The sequence below is a fragment of the Cryptomeria japonica genome, unplaced genomic scaffold (assembly GCF_030272615.1).
Source record: "Cryptomeria japonica unplaced genomic scaffold, Sugi_1.0 HiC_scaffold_98, whole genome shotgun sequence".
NCBI lineage: Eukaryota > Viridiplantae > Streptophyta > Pinopsida > Cupressales > Cupressaceae > Cryptomeria > Cryptomeria japonica.
The window spans coordinates 280,001-299,484 of NW_026728920.1; the positions used below are offsets into that span (position 1 = coordinate 280,001).

The following is a 19,484-nucleotide window of genomic DNA, read 5'->3' on the forward strand; positions in this document are numbered from 1 at the left end:
GTGCGCACACCTTGGCTGGGTTGCGCACCCTTTGTGCGCTCCAAGGTGCGCACGAAGTCGGAGCTCGGTTTGCCCCGGGTGCGCACCTTCGCCAGGGTGCGCACCTTGATGCGCACGCCTTGGCTGGGCTGCGCACCTTGGTGGGCGCCATGGTGCGCACCTTTCGTGCGCTCCAAGGTGCGCACGAAGTCGGAGCTCGGTTTGCCCCGGGTGCGCACCTTGGTGGGCGCCATGGTGCACTCCGAGGTGCCCAAGATTGGTGCGCACCAAGGAGCGCTCCGAAGTGCGCTCCAAGGTGCGCAGGTGCGCGCGAAGTCGAAAGTTGGGTTAATTGTCCGGTTTGCCTCGGGTGCGCACCTTGCGTGCACCTTCGCCAGGGTGGGCGCCTTGGTGCGCACACCTTGGCTGGGCTGCGCACCCGGGCGCGCACACCTTGGCACCCGCGTTTCCTTCATTTTAAATTTTTTTTTTTTACAATCTCTCAAGTGGGAAATTCTATAATCTCAACTTTTTTTGCCTTTTCAGGAAACTTTTGAATGGAGCGCATCATTGGTGCGCTCCGAAGTGTGCTCCAAGGTGCGCACCTCTGGTGTGCTCCAAAGCTCTCTCCAGCTGCGTGCACCTGCCCCGGCCGCGCACCCGGCCCCGCCCAGCTTCGCTCACCTGTCCCGGGCGTCTGGTGCGGAACCTTAGAGTAAGAAACATCACCGTGCACCTTGGCCAACGTGCGCGACTCGACCGAGCGCGCACTGGCCGAGGTGCACACCGATTTCACCTGGGTGCGCGCGCAGCACCTCGGGCGCACCGGGGTGCGCGCACAACGCCCGGGTTGCACCGTGGCCTGTGTGCTCGGGGCGCCTCGGGTGCGCGCTCGGTGTCGCCCCCGCGCGCGCGGTAGTGCGGGCAGCGCACCCCGGCCCGGCCCGGCCCCGACGAGAACGCAAACGGGCAAAAGGTTTATTCAAATAGCATTGCGACGCCCGGCGAAAAACTAAGAAAGGGTGCAACACCGGGACTTCCCGGGAGGTCACCCATCCCAGTACTACTCCGGCCCAAGCGCGCTTAACTGCGGAGTTCTGATGGGATCCGGTGCACTAACGCTGGTATGATCGCACCCGTTATGAGCTTGTCGCAGTGTGTACTTAGCAAACCGCGACCCACGTGCGAATCCACCCCGGCCACCCACCCCCGTCGAGGTGCACACCCTCCCTCGCGAAGTGCGCCCCGTTCGCCAAGTGTGAGCCCTGCCCGGGTGCGCGCACCTTGCTAGGGCGTCGGGTGTGCACCCGGCCCGGCCTACGTGCGTGCACCTGGACGGGGCGTCGTGTGCGTGCAGTGTCCCGTCTGCAACGCGGTGCCCACACACCACCTCGGGCGCAACGACCTGCGCTCACATGTGGGCCGAGTGCACCTTGGTGCATGTTCGGGGCGCCTCGGGTGCACGCTCGATCTTGCCCCGGTGCACCAAGGCGCTCGGTTTGCCCCGGGTGCGCACTTGGTGCAAGGTGGGCACCCAAAATAGGGATCAAGCACCAAAACACAAGTTTCGGGATGCAAAATGGGACCCAAGGACCACAAATGCGTTCCAAGACCCATGATGGGTCCACGAGAACAAAAATGTGTTCCGAGACTTAATAAACAAATATTGGGTTTTAGGAGAAGAAACATGCTCTGATGCCCAAAACGAGAATCGACCCCGAAAAGGCCACAGGCCAAAAGTGGGATGCGAGACAAAAAAAAATGGGACCCGAGGACCAAAATTGGGTTCCCAGGTCGAAGACAGGGCAACCGGACAAGAAACGACCTCTAAGGCTCGAAATGAGTCCCGACGACTAAAACTTGACAAGAAGCACCCATCAGGCACCCAACTCGACACCCATGGGATGCCGACCCACCCGGGCTTCCACCTAGCACACCTTGGCACCCACCCACCCTCGCACCCAACCTCGCACCCAACTTAGCACCTTTGAACCCACATTGGCACTCACCCTGACCCTGGCACCTTGGAACCCACATTGGCACTCACCTTGACCCTGGCACCCACCTTTGCACTCACCTTGGGACCCACCCTGGCTCCCACCTCGGCACCCACCCAGACACCCACCTTGGTTCCTTGGCACCCACCTTGGATCCTTGGCACCCACCCCGACACCCACCTTGGCACGCAACTTGGCTACTTGCCACCCACCTTGGCTCCTTGACGCCCACCCCGACAACCACCCCGTGACCTACCCTGGCTAGGGTTGGTGCACACCCACCCTGGTGCCCACCTTGGCACCCACCCCATGACCCACCTTGGCACGCACCTTAGTACCCACCCCGTTACCCACCCTAGGACCCACCCCGTGACCCACCTTGGCCAGGGTGGGTGCCTTGGTGCGCACAACTTGCCTGGGCTGCACACCAGGGCGGGCTCAAGATGGCACCCGCGTTCCGTTTTTTTCACTATCTTTCAAAACGGAAATTTTAAAATCTCGTTTTTTTTTTTTTTTTGCCTTTTCTGGAAATTAGTGAAGGCAGCGCATCAAAGGTGCGCAATGCTGGTGCGAACCCGGGAGCGCTCCGATGTGTGCTCCAAGGTGCGGCGTGCACGAAGTCCGAGCCCGGCTTGCCCCGGGTGCGCACCTCGCGTGCACCTTCGCCGGGGTGAGCACCTTGGCTGGGTTGCGCGCCCTGGTGCGCACCAAGGAGCGCTCTGAAGTGTGCTCCAAGGTGCGGCGTGCACGAAGTCGGAGCTCGGTTTGCCCCGGGTGTGCACCTCGGGTGCGCACCTCGCGTGCACCTTCGCTGCGGTGGGCACCTTGGCTGGGTTGCGCGCCTTGGTGGGCACCATGCAGTGCACGAAGTCGGAGCCCGGTTTGCCCCGGGCGCGCACCTCCGCCAGGGTGGGCACCTTGGTGCGCACAACTTGCCTGGGCTGCGCACCAGGAAGGGCTCAAGATGGCACCCGCGTTCCGTTTTTTTCACTATCTTTCAGAACGGAAATTTTAAAATATCGTTTTTTTTTGCCTTTTCTGGAAATTAGTGAAGGCAGCGCATCAAAGGTGCGCAACGCTGGTGCGAACCTGGGAGCGCTCCGATGTGTGCTCCAAGGTGCGGCGTGCACGAAGTCGGAGCCCGGTTTGCCCCGGGTGCGCCCTGGTGGGCACCATGGTGCGCACCAAGGAGCGCTCCGAAGTGTGCTCCAAGGTGCGGCCTGCACGAAGTCGGAGCCCGGTTTGCCCCGGGCGTGCACCGCGGGTGGGCACCTTGGTGCGCATGCCTTGCCTGGGCTGCGCACCAGGGCGGGCTCAAGATGGCACCCGCGTTCCGTTTTTTTCACTATCTTTCAAAACGGAAATTTTAAAATCTCATTTTTTTTTGCCTTTTCTGGAAATTAGTGAAGGCAGCGCATCAAAGGTGCGCACCTCGCTGCCCACCACGGTGCGCAACGCCGGTGGGCACCCGGGAGTGCTTCGAAGTGTGCTCCAAGGTGCTGCGTGCACGTTGTCGGAGCCCGGTTTGCCCCGGGTGCGCACCTCGCGTGCACCTTCGTCGGGGTGGGCACCTTGGCTGGGTTTGCCCCGGCTGCGCTCCGAAGCGGGGTTATTGGAGCGCCGCCTCTTTTTTTGTCGGAGCGTTTGGTGGGGTTTCTCGCATTGGCTCTTCCCAGGCCCGGTTGCCACCCTGGCGCGCACGAAGTCGGAAGTAGGGTTAATTGCCCGGGTGCGCACCTTTGCCAGGGTGGGCACCTTACCTGGGCTGTGCACCAGGGCGGGCTCAAGATGGCACCCGCGTTCCGTTTTTTTCACTATCTTTCAAAACGGAAATTTTAAAATCTCCTCTTTTTTTTGCCTTTTCTGGAAATTAGTGAAGGCAGCGCATCAAAGGTGCGCACCTCGCTGCCCACCTTGGTGTGCTCTGAGGTGCGCACCCGGGAGCGCTACGAAGTGTGCTCCAAGGTGCGGCGTGCACGTTGTCGGAGCCCGGTTTGCCCCGGGTGCGCACCTCGCCTGCACCTTGGCCGGGGTGGGCACCCTGGCTGGGTTTGCCCAGGGTGCGCTCCGAAGCGGGGTTACTGGAGCGCCCCCTCTTTTTTTGTCAGAGCGTTTGGTGGGGTTTCTCGCATTGGCTCTTCCCAGGCCCGGTTGTTGGGTGCGCTCCCACCCTGGCGCGCGCGAAGTTGGAAGTTGGGTTAATTGCCCGGGCGCGCACCTTCGCCAGGGTGGGCACCTTGGTGCGCACACCTTGGCTGGGCTGCGCACCAGGGCGGGCTCAAGATGGCACCAGCATTCCCTTTTTCTCACTATCTTTCAAAACGGAAATTTTAAAATCTCGTTTTTTTTTGCCTTTTATGGAAATTAGTGAAGGCATCGCATCAAAGGTGCGCACCTCGCTGCCCACCTTGGTGTGCTCCGAGGTGCCCACCACGGTGCGCTCCGAGGTGCCCACCACGGTGCGCAACGCCGGTGCGAACCCGGGAGCGCCCCGATGTGTGCTCCAAGGTGCGGCGTGCACGAAGCCGGACCCCGGTTTGCCCCGGGTGCGCACCTCGCGTGCACCTTGGTGCGCACACCTTGGCTGGGTTGCGCGGCCTGGTGGGCACCATGGTGCGCACCAAGGAGCGCTCCGAAGTGTGCTCCAAGGTGCGGCGTGCACGAAGTCCTAGCCCGGTTTGCCCCGGGTGCGCACCTTCGCCGCGGTGGGCACCATGGCGTGCACGAAGTCGGAGCCCGGTTTGCCCCGGGTGCGCACCTCGCGTGCACCTTCGCCGGGGTGGGCACCTCGGCTGGGTTGCGCGCCCTGGTGCGCACCAAGGAGCGCTCCGAAGTGTGCTCCAAGGTGCGGCGTGCACGAAGTCGGAGCCCGGTTTGCCCCGGGTGCGCACCTTCGCCGCGGTGGGCACCCTGGTGCGCACCATGGCGTGCACGAAGTCGGAGCCCGGTTTGCCCCGGGTGCGCACCTCGCGTGCACCTTCGGCGGGGTTGCGCGCCCTGGTGCGCACCAAGGAGCGCTCCGAAGTGTGCTCCAAGGTGCGGCGTGCACGAAGTCGGAGCCCGGTTTGCCCCGGGTGCGCACCTCGCGTGCACCTTCGGCGGGGTTGCGCGCCCTGGTGGGCACCATGGTGCGCACCAAGGAGCGCTCCGAAGTGTGCTCCAAGGTGCGGCGTGCACGAAGTCGGAGCCCGGTTTGCCCCGGGTGCGCACCTCGCGTGCACCTTCGCCGCGGTGGGCACCATGGCGTGCACGAAGTCGGAGCCCGGTTTGCCCCGGGTGCGCACCTCGCGTGCACCTTCGCCGCGGTGGGCACCTCGGCTGGGTTGCGCGCCCTGGTGCGCACCAAGGAGCGCTCCGAAGTGTGCTCCAAGGTGCGGCGTGCACGAAGTCGGAGCCCGGTTTGCCCCGGGTGCGCACCTCGCGTGCACCTTCGCCGCGGTGGGCACCATGGCGTGCACGAAGTCGGAGCCCGGTTTGCCCCGGGTGCGCACCCCGCGTGCACCTTCGCCGGGGTGGGCACCTCGGCTGGGTTGCGCGCCCTGGTGCGCACCAAGGAGCGCTCCGAAGTGTGCTCCAAGGTGCGGCGTGCACGAAGTCGGAGCCCGGTTTGCCCCGGGTGCGCACCTCGCGTGCACCTTCGCCGCGGTGGGCACCTTGGCTGGGTTGGGCACCATTGAGCGCTCCGAAGTGTGCTCCAAGGTGCGCACCATGGCCCTCCAAGGTGCGCAGCATGGCGTGCACGAAGTCGGAGCCCGGTTTGCCCCGGGTGCGCACCTCGCGTGCACCTTCGCCAGGGTGGGCACCTCGGTGCGCACACCTTCTCAATGTTTTCTTGCCTTTTCTGGAAATTGGTGAAGGCAGCGCATCAAAGGTGCGCACCTCGGTGTGCTCCGAGGTGCGAACCCGAGAGCGCTCCGAGGTGCCCACGAAGTCGAAAGTCGGGTTAATTGCATTGTTTTCCCCGGGTGCGCTCCGAGGTGCGCAACATCGGTGCGCACCAAGGAGGGCTCCGAAGTGTGCTCCAAGGTGCGCACGATTCGGAGCTCGGTTTGCCCGGGGTGCGCACACCTTGGCTGGGTTGCGCACCCTTTGTGCGCTCCAAGGTGCGCACGAAGTCGGAGCTCGGTTTGCCCCGGGTGCGCACCTTCGCCAGGGTGCGCACCTTGATGCGCACGCCTTGGCTGGGCTGCGCACCTTGGTGGGCGCCATGGTGCGCACCTTTCGTGCGCTCCAAGGTGCGCACGAAGTCGGAGCTCGGTTTGCCCCGGGTGCGCACCTTGGTGGGCGCCATGGTGCACTCCGAGGTGCCCAAGATTGGTGCGCACCAAGGAGCGCTCCGAAGTGCGCTCCAAGGTGCGCAGGTGCGCGCGAAGTCGAAAGTTGGGTTAATTGTCCGGTTTGCCTCGGGTGCGCACCTTGCGTGCACCTTCGCCAGGGTGGGCGCCTTGGTGCGCACACCTTGGCTGGGCTGCGCACCCGGGCGCGCACACCTTGGCACCCGCGTTTCCTTCATTTTAAATTTTTTTTTTTTACAATCTCTCAAGTGGGAAATTCTATAATCTCAACTTTTTTTGCCTTTTCAGGAAACTTTTGAATGGAGCGCATCATTGGTGCGCTCCGAAGTGTGCTCCAAGGTGCGCACCTCTGGTGTGCTCCAAAGCTCTCTCCAGCTGCGTGCACCTGCCCCGGCCGCGCACCCGGCCCCGCCCAGCTTCGCTCACCTGTCCCGGGCGTCTGGTGCGGAACCTTAGAGTAAGAAACATCACCGTGCACCTTGGCCAACGTGCGCGACTCGACCGAGCGCGCACTGGCCGAGGTGCACACCGATTTCACCTGGGTGCGCGCGCAGCACCTCGGGCGCACCGGGGTGCGCGCACAACGCCCGGGTTGCACCGTGGCCTGTGTGCTCGGGGCGCCTCGGGTGCGCGCTCGGTGTCGCCCCCGCGCGCGCGGTAGTGCGGGCAGCGCACCCCGGCCCGGCCCGGCCCCGACGAGAACGCAAACGGGCAAAAGGTTTATTCAAATAGCATTGCGACGCCCGGCGAAAAACTAAGAAAGGGTGCAACACCGGGACTTCCCGGGAGGTCACCCATCCCAGTACTACTCCGGCCCAAGCGCGCTTAACTGCGGAGTTCTGATGGGATCCGGTGCACTAACGCTGGTATGATCGCACCCGTTATGAGCTTGTCGCAGTGTGTACTTAGCAAACCGCGACCCACGTGCGAATCCACCCCGGCCACCCACCCCCGTCGAGGTGCACACCCTCCCTCGCGAAGTGCGCCCCGTTCGCCAAGTGTGAGCCCTGCCCGGGTGCGCGCACCTTGCTAGGGCGTCGGGTGTGCACCCGGCCCGGCCTACGTGCGTGCACCTGGACGGGGCGTCGTGTGCGTGCAGTGTCCCGTCTGCAACGCGGTGCCCACACACCACCTCGGGCGCAACGACCTGCGCTCACATGTGGGCCGAGTGCACCTTGGTGCATGTTCGGGGCGCCTCGGGTGCACGCTCGATCTTGCCCCGGTGCACCAAGGCGCTCGGTTTGCCCCGGGTGCGCACTTGGTGCAAGGTGGGCACCCAAAATAGGGATCAAGCACCAAAACACAAGTTTCGGGATGCAAAATGGGACCCAAGGACCACAAATGCGTTCCAAGACCCATGATGGGTCCACGAGAACAAAAATGTGTTCCGAGACTTAATAAACAAATATTGGGTTTTAGGAGAAGAAACATGCTCTGATGCCCAAAACGAGAATCGACCCCGAAAAGGCCACAGGCCAAAAGTGGGATGCGAGACAAAAAAAAATGGGACCCGAGGACCAAAATTGGGTTCCCAGGTCGAAGACAGGGCAACCGGACAAGAAACGACCTCTAAGGCTCGAAATGAGTCCCGACGACTAAAACTTGACAAGAAGCACCCATCAGGCACCCAACTCGACACCCATGGGATGCCGACCCACCCGGGCTTCCACCTAGCACACCTTGGCACCCACCCACCCTCGCACCCAACCTCGCACCCAACTTAGCACCTTTGAACCCACATTGGCACTCACCCTGACCCTGGCACCTTGGAACCCACATTGGCACTCACCTTGACCCTGGCACCCACCTTTGCACTCACCTTGGGACCCACCCTGGCTCCCACCTCGGCACCCACCCAGACACCCACCTTGGTTCCTTGGCACCCACCTTGGATCCTTGGCACCCACCCCGACACCCACCTTGGCACGCAACTTGGCTACTTGCCACCCACCTTGGCTCCTTGACGCCCACCCCGACAACCACCCCGTGACCTACCCTGGCTAGGGTTGGTGCACACCCACCCTGGTGCCCACCTTGGCACCCACCCCATGACCCACCTTGGCACGCACCTTAGTACCCACCCCGTTACCCACCCTAGGACCCACCCCGTGACCCACCTTGGCCAGGGTGGGTGCCTTGGTGCGCACAACTTGCCTGGGCTGCACACCAGGGCGGGCTCAAGATGGCACCCGCGTTCCGTTTTTTTCACTATCTTTCAAAACGGAAATTTTAAAATCTCGTTTTTTTTTTTTTTTTGCCTTTTCTGGAAATTAGTGAAGGCAGCGCATCAAAGGTGCGCAATGCTGGTGCGAACCCGGGAGCGCTCCGATGTGTGCTCCAAGGTGCGGCGTGCACGAAGTCCGAGCCCGGCTTGCCCCGGGTGCGCACCTCGCGTGCACCTTCGCCGGGGTGAGCACCTTGGCTGGGTTGCGCGCCCTGGTGCGCACCAAGGAGCGCTCTGAAGTGTGCTCCAAGGTGCGGCGTGCACGAAGTCGGAGCTCGGTTTGCCCCGGGTGTGCACCTCGGGTGCGCACCTCGCGTGCACCTTCGCTGCGGTGGGCACCTTGGCTGGGTTGCGCGCCTTGGTGGGCACCATGCAGTGCACGAAGTCGGAGCCCGGTTTGCCCCGGGCGCGCACCTCCGCCAGGGTGGGCACCTTGGTGCGCACAACTTGCCTGGGCTGCGCACCAGGAAGGGCTCAAGATGGCACCCGCGTTCCGTTTTTTTCACTATCTTTCAGAACGGAAATTTTAAAATATCGTTTTTTTTTGCCTTTTCTGGAAATTAGTGAAGGCAGCGCATCAAAGGTGCGCAACGCTGGTGCGAACCTGGGAGCGCTCCGATGTGTGCTCCAAGGTGCGGCGTGCACGAAGTCGGAGCCCGGTTTGCCCCGGGTGCGCCCTGGTGGGCACCATGGTGCGCACCAAGGAGCGCTCCGAAGTGTGCTCCAAGGTGCGGCCTGCACGAAGTTGGAGCCCGGTTTGCCCCGGGCGTGCACCGCGGGTGGGCACCTTGGTGCGCATGCCTTGCCTGGGCTGCGCACCAGGGCGGGCTCAAGATGGCACCCGCGTTCCGTTTTTTTCACTATCTTTCAAAACGGAAATTTTAAAATCTCATTTTTTTTTGCCTTTTCTGGAAATTAGTGAAGGCAGCGCATCAAAGGTGCGCACCTCGCTGCCCACCACGGTGCGCAACGCCGGTGGGCACCCGGGAGTGCTTCGAAGTGTGCTCCAAGGTGCTGCGTGCACGTTGTCGGAGCCCGGTTTGCCCCGGGTGCGCACCTCGCGTGCACCTTCGTCGGGGTGGGCACCTTGGCTGGGTTTGCCCCGGCTGCGCTCCGAAGCGGGGTTATTGGAGCGCCGCCTCTTTTTTTGTCGGAGCGTTTGGTGGGGTTTCTCGCATTGGCTCTTCCCAGGCCCGGTTGCCACCCTGGCGCGCACGAAGTCGGAAGTAGGGTTAATTGCCCGGGTGCGCACCTTTGCCAGGGTGGGCACCTTACCTGGGCTGTGCACCAGGGCGGGCTCAAGATGGCACCCGCGTTCCGTTTTTTTCACTATCTTTCAAAACGGAAATTTTAAAATCTCCTCTTTTTTTTGCCTTTTCTGGAAATTAGTGAAGGCAGCGCATCAAAGGTGCGCACCTCGCTGCCCACCTTGGTGTGCTCTGAGGTGCGCACCCGGGAGCGCTACGAAGTGTGCTCCAAGGTGCGGCGTGCACGTTGTCGGAGCCCGGTTTGCCCCGGGTGCGCACCTCGCCTGCACCTTGGCCGGGGTGGGCACCCTGGCTGGGTTTGCCCAGGGTGCGCTCCGAAGCGGGGTTACTGGAGCGCCCCCTCTTTTTTTGTCAGAGCGTTTGGTGGGGTTTCTCGCATTGGCTCTTCCCAGGCCCGGTTGTTGGGTGCGCTCCCACCCTGGCGCGCGCGAAGTTGGAAGTTGGGTTAATTGCCCGGGCGCGCACCTTCGCCAGGGTGGGCACCTTGGTGCGCACACCTTGGCTGGGCTGCGCACCAGGGCGGGCTCAAGATGGCACCAGCATTCCCTTTTTCTCACTATCTTTCAAAACGGAAATTTTAAAATCTCGTTTTTTTTTGCCTTTTATGGAAATTAGTGAAGGCATCGCATCAAAGGTGCGCACCTCGCTGCCCACCTTGGTGTGCTCCGAGGTGCCCACCACGGTGCGCTCCGAGGTGCCCACCACGGTGCGCAACGCCGGTGCGAACCCGGGAGCGCCCCGATGTGTGCTCCAAGGTGCGGCGTGCACGAAGCCGGACCCCGGTTTGCCCCGGGTGCGCACCTCGCGTGCACCTTGGTGCGCACACCTTGGCTGGGTTGCGCGGCCTGGTGGGCACCATGGTGCGCACCAAGGAGCGCTCCGAAGTGTGCTCCAAGGTGCGGCGTGCACGAAGTCCTAGCCCGGTTTGCCCCGGGTGCGCACCTTCGCCGCGGTGGGCACCATGGCGTGCACGAAGTCGGAGCCCGGTTTGCCCCGGGTGCGCACCTCGCGTGCACCTTCGCCGGGGTGGGCACCTCGGCTGGGTTGCGCGCCCTGGTGCGCACCAAGGAGCGCTCCGAAGTGTGCTCCAAGGTGCGGCGTGCACGAAGTCGGAGCCCGGTTTGCCCCGGGTGCGCACCTTCGCCGCGGTGGGCACCCTGGTGCGCACCATGGCGTGCACGAAGTCGGAGCCCGGTTTGCCCCGGGTGCGCACCTCGCGTGCACCTTCGGCGGGGTTGCGCGCCCTGGTGCGCACCAAGGAGCGCTCCGAAGTGTGCTCCAAGGTGCGGCGTGCACGAAGTCGGAGCCCGGTTTGCCCCGGGTGCGCACCTCGCGTGCACCTTCGGCGGGGTTGCGCGCCCTGGTGGGCACCATGGTGCGCACCAAGGAGCGCTCCGAAGTGTGCTCCAAGGTGCGGCGTGCACGAAGTCGGAGCCCGGTTTGCCCCGGGTGCGCACCTCGCGTGCACCTTCGCCGCGGTGGGCACCATGGCGTGCACGAAGTCGGAGCCCGGTTTGCCCCGGGTGCGCACCTCGCGTGCACCTTCGCCGGGGTGGGCACCTCGGCTGGGTTGCGCGCCCTGGTGCGCACCAAGGAGCGCTCCGAAGTGTGCTCCAAGGTGCGGCGTGCACGAAGTCGGAGCCCGGTTTGCCCCGGGTGCGCACCTCGCGTGCACCTTCGCCGCGGTGGGCACCATGGCGTGCACGAAGTCGGAGCCCGGTTTGCCCCGGGTGCGCACCCCGCGTGCACCTTCGCCGGGGTGGGCACCTCGGCTGGGTTGCGCGCCCTGGTGCGCACCAAGGAGCGCTCCGAAGTGTGCTCCAAGGTGCGGCGTGCACGAAGTCGGAGCCCGGTTTGCCCCGGGTGCGCACCTCGCGTGCACCTTCGCCGCGGTGGGCACCTTGGCTGGGTTGGGCACCATTGAGCGCTCCGAAGTGTGCTCCAAGGTGCGCACCATGGCCCTCCAAGGTGCGCAGCATGGCGTGCACGAAGTCGGAGCCCGGTTTGCCCCGGGTGCGCACCTCGCGTGCACCTTCGCCAGGGTGGGCACCTCGGTGCGCACACCTTCTCAATGTTTTCTTGCCTTTTCTGGAAATTGGTGAAGGCAGCGCATCAAAGGTGCGCACCTCGGTGTGCTCCGAGGTGCGAACCCGAGAGCGCTCCGAGGTGCCCACGAAGTCGAAAGTCGGGTTAATTGCATTGTTTTCCCCGGGTGCGCTCCGAGGTGCGCAACATCGGTGCGCACCAAGGAGGGCTCCGAAGTGTGCTCCAAGGTGCGCACGATTCGGAGCTCGGTTTGCCCGGGGTGCGCACACCTTGGCTGGGTTGCGCACCCTTTGTGCGCTCCAAGGTGCGCACGAAGTCGGAGCTCGGTTTGCCCCGGGTGCGCACCTTCGCCAGGGTGCGCACCTTGATGCGCACGCCTTGGCTGGGCTGCGCACCTTGGTGGGCGCCATGGTGCGCACCTTTCGTGCGCTCCAAGGTGCGCACGAAGTCGGAGCTCGGTTTGCCCCGGGTGCGCACCTTGGTGGGCGCCATGGTGCACTCCGAGGTGCCCAAGATTGGTGCGCACCAAGGAGCGCTCCGAAGTGCGCTCCAAGGTGCGCAGGTGCGCGCGAAGTCGAAAGTTGGGTTAATTGTCCGGTTTGCCTCGGGTGCGCACCTTGCGTGCACCTTCGCCAGGGTGGGCGCCTTGGTGCGCACACCTTGGCTGGGCTGCGCACCCGGGCGCGCACACCTTGGCACCCGCGTTTCCTTCATTTTAAATTTTTTTTTTTTACAATCTCTCAAGTGGGAAATTCTATAATCTCAACTTTTTTTGCCTTTTCAGGAAACTTTTGAATGGAGCGCATCATTGGTGCGCTCCGAAGTGTGCTCCAAGGTGCGCACCTCTGGTGTGCTCCAAAGCTCTCTCCAGCTGCGTGCACCTGCCCCGGCCGCGCACCCGGCCCCGCCCAGCTTCGCTCACCTGTCCCGGGCGTCTGGTGCGGAACCTTAGAGTAAGAAACATCACCGTGCACCTTGGCCAACGTGCGCGACTCGACCGAGCGCGCACTGGCCGAGGTGCACACCGATTTCACCTGGGTGCGCGCGCAGCACCTCGGGCGCACCGGGGTGCGCGCACAACGCCCGGGTTGCACCGTGGCCTGTGTGCTCGGGGCGCCTCGGGTGCGCGCTCGGTGTCGCCCCCCGCGCGCGCGGTAGTGCGGGCAGCGCACCCCGGCCCGGCCCGGCCCCGACGAGAACGCAAACGGGCAAAAGGTTTATTCAAATAGCATTGCGACGCCCGGCGAAAAACTAAAAAAGGGTGCAACACCGGGACTTCCCGGGAGGTCACCCATCCCAGTACTACTCCGGCCCAAGCGCGCTTAACTGCGGAGTTCTGATGGGATCCGGTGCACTAACGCTGGTATGATCGCACCCGTTATGAGCTTGTCGCAGTGTGTACTTAGCAAACCGCGACCCACGTGCGAATCCACCCCGGCCACCCACCCCCGTCGAGGTGCACACCCTCCCTCGCGAAGTGCGCCCCGTTCGCCAAGTGTGAGCCCTGCCCGGGTGCGCGCACCTTGCTAGGGCGTCGGGTGTGCACCCGGCCCGGCCTACGTGCGTGCACCTGGACGGGGCGTCGTGTGCGTGCAGTGTCCCGTCTGCAACGCGGTGCCCACACACCACCTCGGGCGCAACGACCTGCGCTCACATGTGGGCCGAGTGCACCTTGGTGCATGTTCGGGGCGCCTCGGGTGCACGCTCGATCTTGCCCCGGTGCACCAAGGCGCTCGGTTTGCCCCGGGTGCGCACTTGGTGCAAGGTGGGCACCCAAAATAGGGATCAAGCACCAAAACACAAGTTTCGGGATGCAAAATGGGACCCAAGGACCACAAATGCGTTCCAAGACCCATGATGGGTCCACGAGAACAAAAATGTGTTCCGAGACTTAATAAACAAATATTGGGTTTTAGGAGAAGAAACATGCTCTGATGCCCAAAACGAGAATCGACCCCGAAAAGGCCACAGGCCAAAAGTGGGATGCGAGACAAAAAAAAATGGGACCCGAGGACCAAAATTGGGTTCCCAGGTCGAAGACAGGGCAACCGGACAAGAAACGACCTCTAAGGCTCGAAATGAGTCCCGACGACTAAAACTTGACAAGAAGCACCCATCAGGCACCCAACTCGACACCCATGGGATGCCGACCCACCCGGGCTTCCACCTAGCACACCTTGGCACCCACCCACCCTCGCACCCAACCTCGCACCCAACTTAGCACCTTTGAACCCACATTGGCACTCACCCTGACCCTGGCACCTTGGAACCCACATTGGCACTCACCTTGACCCTGGCACCCACCTTTGCACTCACCTTGGGACCCACCCTGGCTCCCACCTCGGCACCCACCCAGACACCCACCTTGGTTCCTTGGCACCCACCTTGGATCCTTGGCACCCACCCCGACACCCACCTTGGCACGCAACTTGGCTACTTGCCACCCACCTTGGCTCCTTGACGCCCACCCCGACAACCACCCCGTGACCTACCCTGGCTAGGGTTGGTGCACACCCACCCTGGTGCCCACCTTGGCACCCACCCCATGACCCACCTTGGCACGCACCTTAGTACCCACCCCGTTACCCACCCTAGGACCCACCCCGTGACCCACCTTGGCCAGGGTGGGTGCCTTGGTGCGCACAACTTGCCTGGGCTGCACACCAGGGCGGGCTCAAGATGGCACCCGCGTTCCGTTTTTTTCACTATCTTTCAAAACGGAAATTTTAAAATCTCGTTTTTTTTTTTTTTTTGCCTTTTCTGGAAATTAGTGAAGGCAGCGCATCAAAGGTGCGCAATGCTGGTGCGAACCCGGGAGCGCTCCGATGTGTGCTCCAAGGTGCGGCGTGCACGAAGTCCGAGCCCGGCTTGCCCCGGGTGCGCACCTCGCGTGCACCTTCGCCGGGGTGAGCACCTTGGCTGGGTTGCGCGCCCTGGTGCGCACCAAGGAGCGCTCTGAAGTGTGCTCCAAGGTGCGGCGTGCACGAAGTCGGAGCTCGGTTTGCCCCGGGTGTGCACCTCGGGTGCGCACCTCGCGTGCACCTTCGCTGCGGTGGGCACCTTGGCTGGGTTGCGCGCCTTGGTGGGCACCATGCAGTGCACGAAGTCGGAGCCCGGTTTGCCCCGGGCGCGCACCTCCGCCAGGGTGGGCACCTTGGTGCGCACAACTTGCCTGGGCTGCGCACCAGGAAGGGCTCAAGATGGCACCCGCGTTCCGTTTTTTTCACTATCTTTCAGAACGGAAATTTTAAAATATCGTTTTTTTTTGCCTTTTCTGGAAATTAGTGAAGGCAGCGCATCAAAGGTGCGCAACGCTGGTGCGAACCTGGGAGCGCTCCGATGTGTGCTCCAAGGTGCGGCGTGCACGAAGTCGGAGCCCGGTTTGCCCCGGGTGCGCCCTGGTGGGCACCATGGTGCGCACCAAGGAGCGCTCCGAAGTGTGCTCCAAGGTGCGGCCTGCACGAAGTCGGAGCCCGGTTTGCCCCGGGCGTGCACCGCGGGTGGGCACCTTGGTGCGCATGCCTTGCCTGGGCTGCGCACCAGGGCGGGCTCAAGATGGCACCCGCGTTCCGTTTTTTTCACTATCTTTCAAAACGGAAATTTTAAAATCTCATTTTTTTTTGCCTTTTCTGGAAATTAGTGAAGGCAGCGCATCAAAGGTGCGCACCTCGCTGCCCACCACGGTGCGCAACGCCGGTGGGCACCCGGGAGTGCTTCGAAGTGTGCTCCAAGGTGCTGCGTGCACGTTGTCGGAGCCCGGTTTGCCCCGGGTGCGCACCTCGCGTGCACCTTCGTCGGGGTGGGCACCTTGGCTGGGTTTGCCCCGGCTGCGCTCCGAAGCGGGGTTATTGGAGCGCCGCCTCTTTTTTTGTCGGAGCGTTTGGTGGGGTTTCTCGCATTGGCTCTTCCCAGGCCCGGTTGCCACCCTGGCGCGCACGAAGTCGGAAGTAGGGTTAATTGCCCGGGTGCGCACCTTTGCCAGGGTGGGCACCTTACCTGGGCTGTGCACCAGGGCGGGCTCAAGATGGCACCCGCGTTCCGTTTTTTTCACTATCTTTCAAAACGGAAATTTTAAAATCTCCTCTTTTTTTTGCCTTTTCTGGAAATTAGTGAAGGCAGCGCATCAAAGGTGCGCACCTCGCTGCCCACCTTGGTGTGCTCTGAGGTGCGCACCCGGGAGCGCTACGAAGTGTGCTCCAAGGTGCGGCGTGCACGTTGTCGGAGCCCGGTTTGCCCCGGGTGCGCACCTCGCCTGCACCTTGGCCGGGGTGGGCACCCTGGCTGGGTTTGCCCAGGGTGCGCTCCGAAGCGGGGTTACTGGAGCGCCCCCTCTTTTTTTGTCAGAGCGTTTGGTGGGGTTTCTCGCATTGGCTCTTCCCAGGCCCGGTTGTTGGGTGCGCTCCCACCCTGGCGCGCGCGAAGTTGGAAGTTGGGTTAATTGCCCGGGCGCGCACCTTCGCCAGGGTGGGCACCTTGGTGCGCACACCTTGGCTGGGCTGCGCACCAGGGCGGGCTCAAGATGGCACCAGCATTCCCTTTTTCTCACTATCTTTCAAAACGGAAATTTTAAAATCTCGTTTTTTTTTGCCTTTTATGGAAATTAGTGAAGGCATCGCATCAAAGGTGCGCACCTCGCTGCCCACCTTGGTGTGCTCCGAGGTGCCCACCACGGTGCGCTCCGAGGTGCCCACCACGGTGCGCAACGCCGGTGCGAACCCGGGAGCGCCCCGATGTGTGCTCCAAGGTGCGGCGTGCACGAAGCCGGACCCCGGTTTGCCCCGGGTGCGCACCTCGCGTGCACCTTGGTGCGCACACCTTGGCTGGGTTGCGCGGCCTGGTGGGCACCATGGTGCGCACCAAGGAGCGCTCCGAAGTGTGCTCCAAGGTGCGGCGTGCACGAAGTCCTAGCCCGGTTTGCCCCGGGTGCGCACCTTCGCCGCGGTGGGCACCATGGCGTGCACGAAGTCGGAGCCCGGTTTGCCCCGGGTGCGCACCTCGCGTGCACCTTCGCCGGGGTGGGCACCTCGGCTGGGTTGCGCGCCCTGGTGCGCACCAAGGAGCGCTCCGAAGTGTGCTCCAAGGTGCGGCGTGCACGAAGTCGGAGCCCGGTTTGCCCCGGGTGCGCACCTTCGCCGCGGTGGGCACCCTGGTGCGCACCATGGCGTGCACGAAGTCGGAGCCCGGTTTGCCCCGGGTGCGCACCTCGCGTGCACCTTCGGCGGGGTTGCGCGCCCTGGTGCGCACCAAGGAGCGCTCCGAAGTGTGCTCCAAGGTGCGGCGTGCACGAAGTCGGAGCCCGGTTTGCCCCGGGTGCGCACCTCGCGTGCACCTTCGGCGGGGTTGCGCGCCCTGGTGGGCACCATGGTGCGCACCAAGGAGCGCTCCGAAGTGTGCTCCAAGGTGCGGCGTGCACGAAGTCGGAGCCCGGTTTGCCCCGGGTGCGCACCTCGCGTGCACCTTCGCCGCGGTGGGCACCATGGCGTGCACGAAGTCGGAGCCCGGTTTGCCCCGGGTGCGCACCTCGCGTGCACCTTCGCCGGGGTGGGCACCTCGGCTGGGTTGCGCGCCCTGGTGCGCACCAAGGAGCGCTCCGAAGTGTGCTCCAAGGTGCGGCGTGCACGAAGTCGGAGCCCGGTTTGCCCCGGGTGCGCACCTCGCGTGCACCTTCGCCGCGGTGGGCACCATGGCGTGCACGAAGTCGGAGCCCGGTTTGCCCCGGGTGCGCACCCCGCGTGCACCTTCGCCGGGGTGGGCACCTCGGCTGGGTTGCGCGCCCTGGTGCGCACCAAGGAGCGCTCCGAAGTGTGCTCCAAGGTGCGGCGTGCACGAAGTCGGAGCCCGGTTTGCCCCGGGTGCGCACCTCGCGTGCACCTTCGCCGCGGTGGGCACCTTGGCTGGGTTGGGCACCATTGAGCGCTCCGAAGTGTGCTCCAAGGTGCGCACCATGGCCCTCCAAGGTGCGCAGCATGGCGTGCACGAAGTCGGAGCCCGGTTTGCCCCGGGTGCGCACCTCGCGTGCACCTTCGCCAGGGTGGGCACCTCGGTGCGCACACCTTCTCAATGTTTTCTTGCCTTTTCTGGAAATTGGTGAAGGCAGCGCATCAAAGGTGCGCACCTCGGTGTGCTCCGAGGTGCGAACCCGAGAGCGCTCCGAGGTGCCCACGAAGTCGAAAGTCGGGTTAATTGCATTGTTTTCCCCGGGTGCGCTCCGAGGTGCGCAACATCGGTGCGCACCAAGGAGGGCTCCGAAGTGTGCTCCAAGGTGCGCACGATTCGGAGCTCGGTTTGCCCGGGGTGCGCACACCTTGGCTGGGTTGCGCACCCTTTGTGCGCTCCAAGGTGCGCACGAAGTCGGAGCTCGGTTTGCCCCGGGTGCGCACCTTCGCCAGGGTGCGCACCTTGATGCGCACGCCTTGGCTGGGCTGCGCACCTTGGTGGGCGCCATGGTGCGCACCTTTCGTGCGCTCCAAGGTGCGCACGAAGTCGGAGCTCGGTTTGCCCCGGGTGCGCACCTTGGTGGGCGCCATGGTGCACTCCGAGGTGCCCAAGATTGGTGCGCACCAAGGAGCGCTCCGAAGTGCGCTCCAAGGTGCGCAGGTGCGCGCGAAGTCGAAAGTTGGGTTAATTGTCCGGTTTGCCTCGGGTGCGCACCTTGCGTGCACCTTCGCCAGGGTGGGCGCCTTGGTGCGCACACCTTGGCTGGGCTGCGCACCCGGGCGCGCACACCTTGGCACCCGCGTTTCCTTCATTTTAAATTTTTTTTTTTTACAATCTCTCAAGTGGGAAATTCTATAATCTCAACTTTTTTTGCCTTTTCAGGAAACTTTTGAATGGAGCGCATCATTGGTGCGCTCCGAAGTGTGCTCCAAGGTGCGCACCTCTGGTGTGCTCCAAAGCTCTCTCCAGCTGCGTGCACCTGCCCCGGCCGCGCACCCGGCCCCGCCCAGCTTCGCTCACCTGTCCCGGGCGTCTGGTGCGGAACCTTAGAGTAAGAAACATCACCGTGCACCTTGGCCAACGTGCGCGACTCGACCGAGCGCGCACTGGCCGAGGTGCACACCGATTTCACCTGGGTGCGCGCGCAGCACCTCGGGCGCACCGGGGTGCGCGCACAACGCCCGGGTTGCACCGTGGCCTGTGTGCTCGGGGCGCCTCGGGTGCGCGCTCGGTGTCGCCCCCGCGCGCGCGGTAGTGCGGGCAGCGCACCCCGGCCCGGCCCGGCCCCGACGAGAACGCAAACGGGCAAAAGGTTTATTCAAATAGCATTGCGACGCCCGGCGAAAAACTAAGAAAGGGTGCAACACCGGGACTTCCCGGGAGGTCACCCATCCCAGTACTACTCCGGCCCAAGCGCGCTTAACTGCGGAGTTCTGATGGGATCCGGTGCACTAACGCTGGTATGATCGCACCCGTTATGAGCTTGTCGCAGTGTGTACTTAGCAAACCGCGACCCACGTGCGAATCCACCCCGGCCACCCACCCCCGTCGAGGTGCACACCCTCCCTCGCGAAGTGCGCCCCGTTCGCCAAGTGTGAGCCCTGCCCGGGTGCGCGCACCTTGCTAGGGCGTCGGGTGTGCACCCGGCCCGGCCTACGTGCGTGCACCTGGACGGGGCGTCGTGTGCGTGCAGTGTCCCGTCTGCAACGCGGTGCCCACACACCACCTCGGGCGCAAC

General features: G+C 63.7%; 4 non-coding genes across 4 annotated transcripts; all 4 read right to left on the reverse strand.

The window, feature by feature from the left end:
• Positions 1-998: 998 nt before the first annotated feature.
• LOC131864961 (5S ribosomal RNA) lies at positions 999-1,117 on the reverse strand. The gene has a single exon (XR_009363687.1). It is a non-coding gene; the product is annotated as a 5S ribosomal RNA (ribosomal RNA).
• Positions 1,118-7,032: 5,915 nt separating this feature from the next.
• Positions 7,033-7,151, reverse strand: LOC131864962 (5S ribosomal RNA). The gene has a single exon (XR_009363688.1). It is a non-coding gene; the product is annotated as a 5S ribosomal RNA (ribosomal RNA).
• Positions 7,152-13,067: 5,916 nt separating this feature from the next.
• LOC131864963 (5S ribosomal RNA) lies at positions 13,068-13,186 on the reverse strand. Its single transcript, XR_009363689.1, has one exon. It is a non-coding gene; the product is annotated as a 5S ribosomal RNA (ribosomal RNA).
• A 5,915-nt stretch (positions 13,187-19,101) lies between these two features.
• LOC131864965 (5S ribosomal RNA) lies at positions 19,102-19,220 on the reverse strand. Its single transcript, XR_009363691.1, has one exon. It is a non-coding gene; the product is annotated as a 5S ribosomal RNA (ribosomal RNA).
• Between the last annotated feature and the right edge of the window lie 264 nt (positions 19,221-19,484).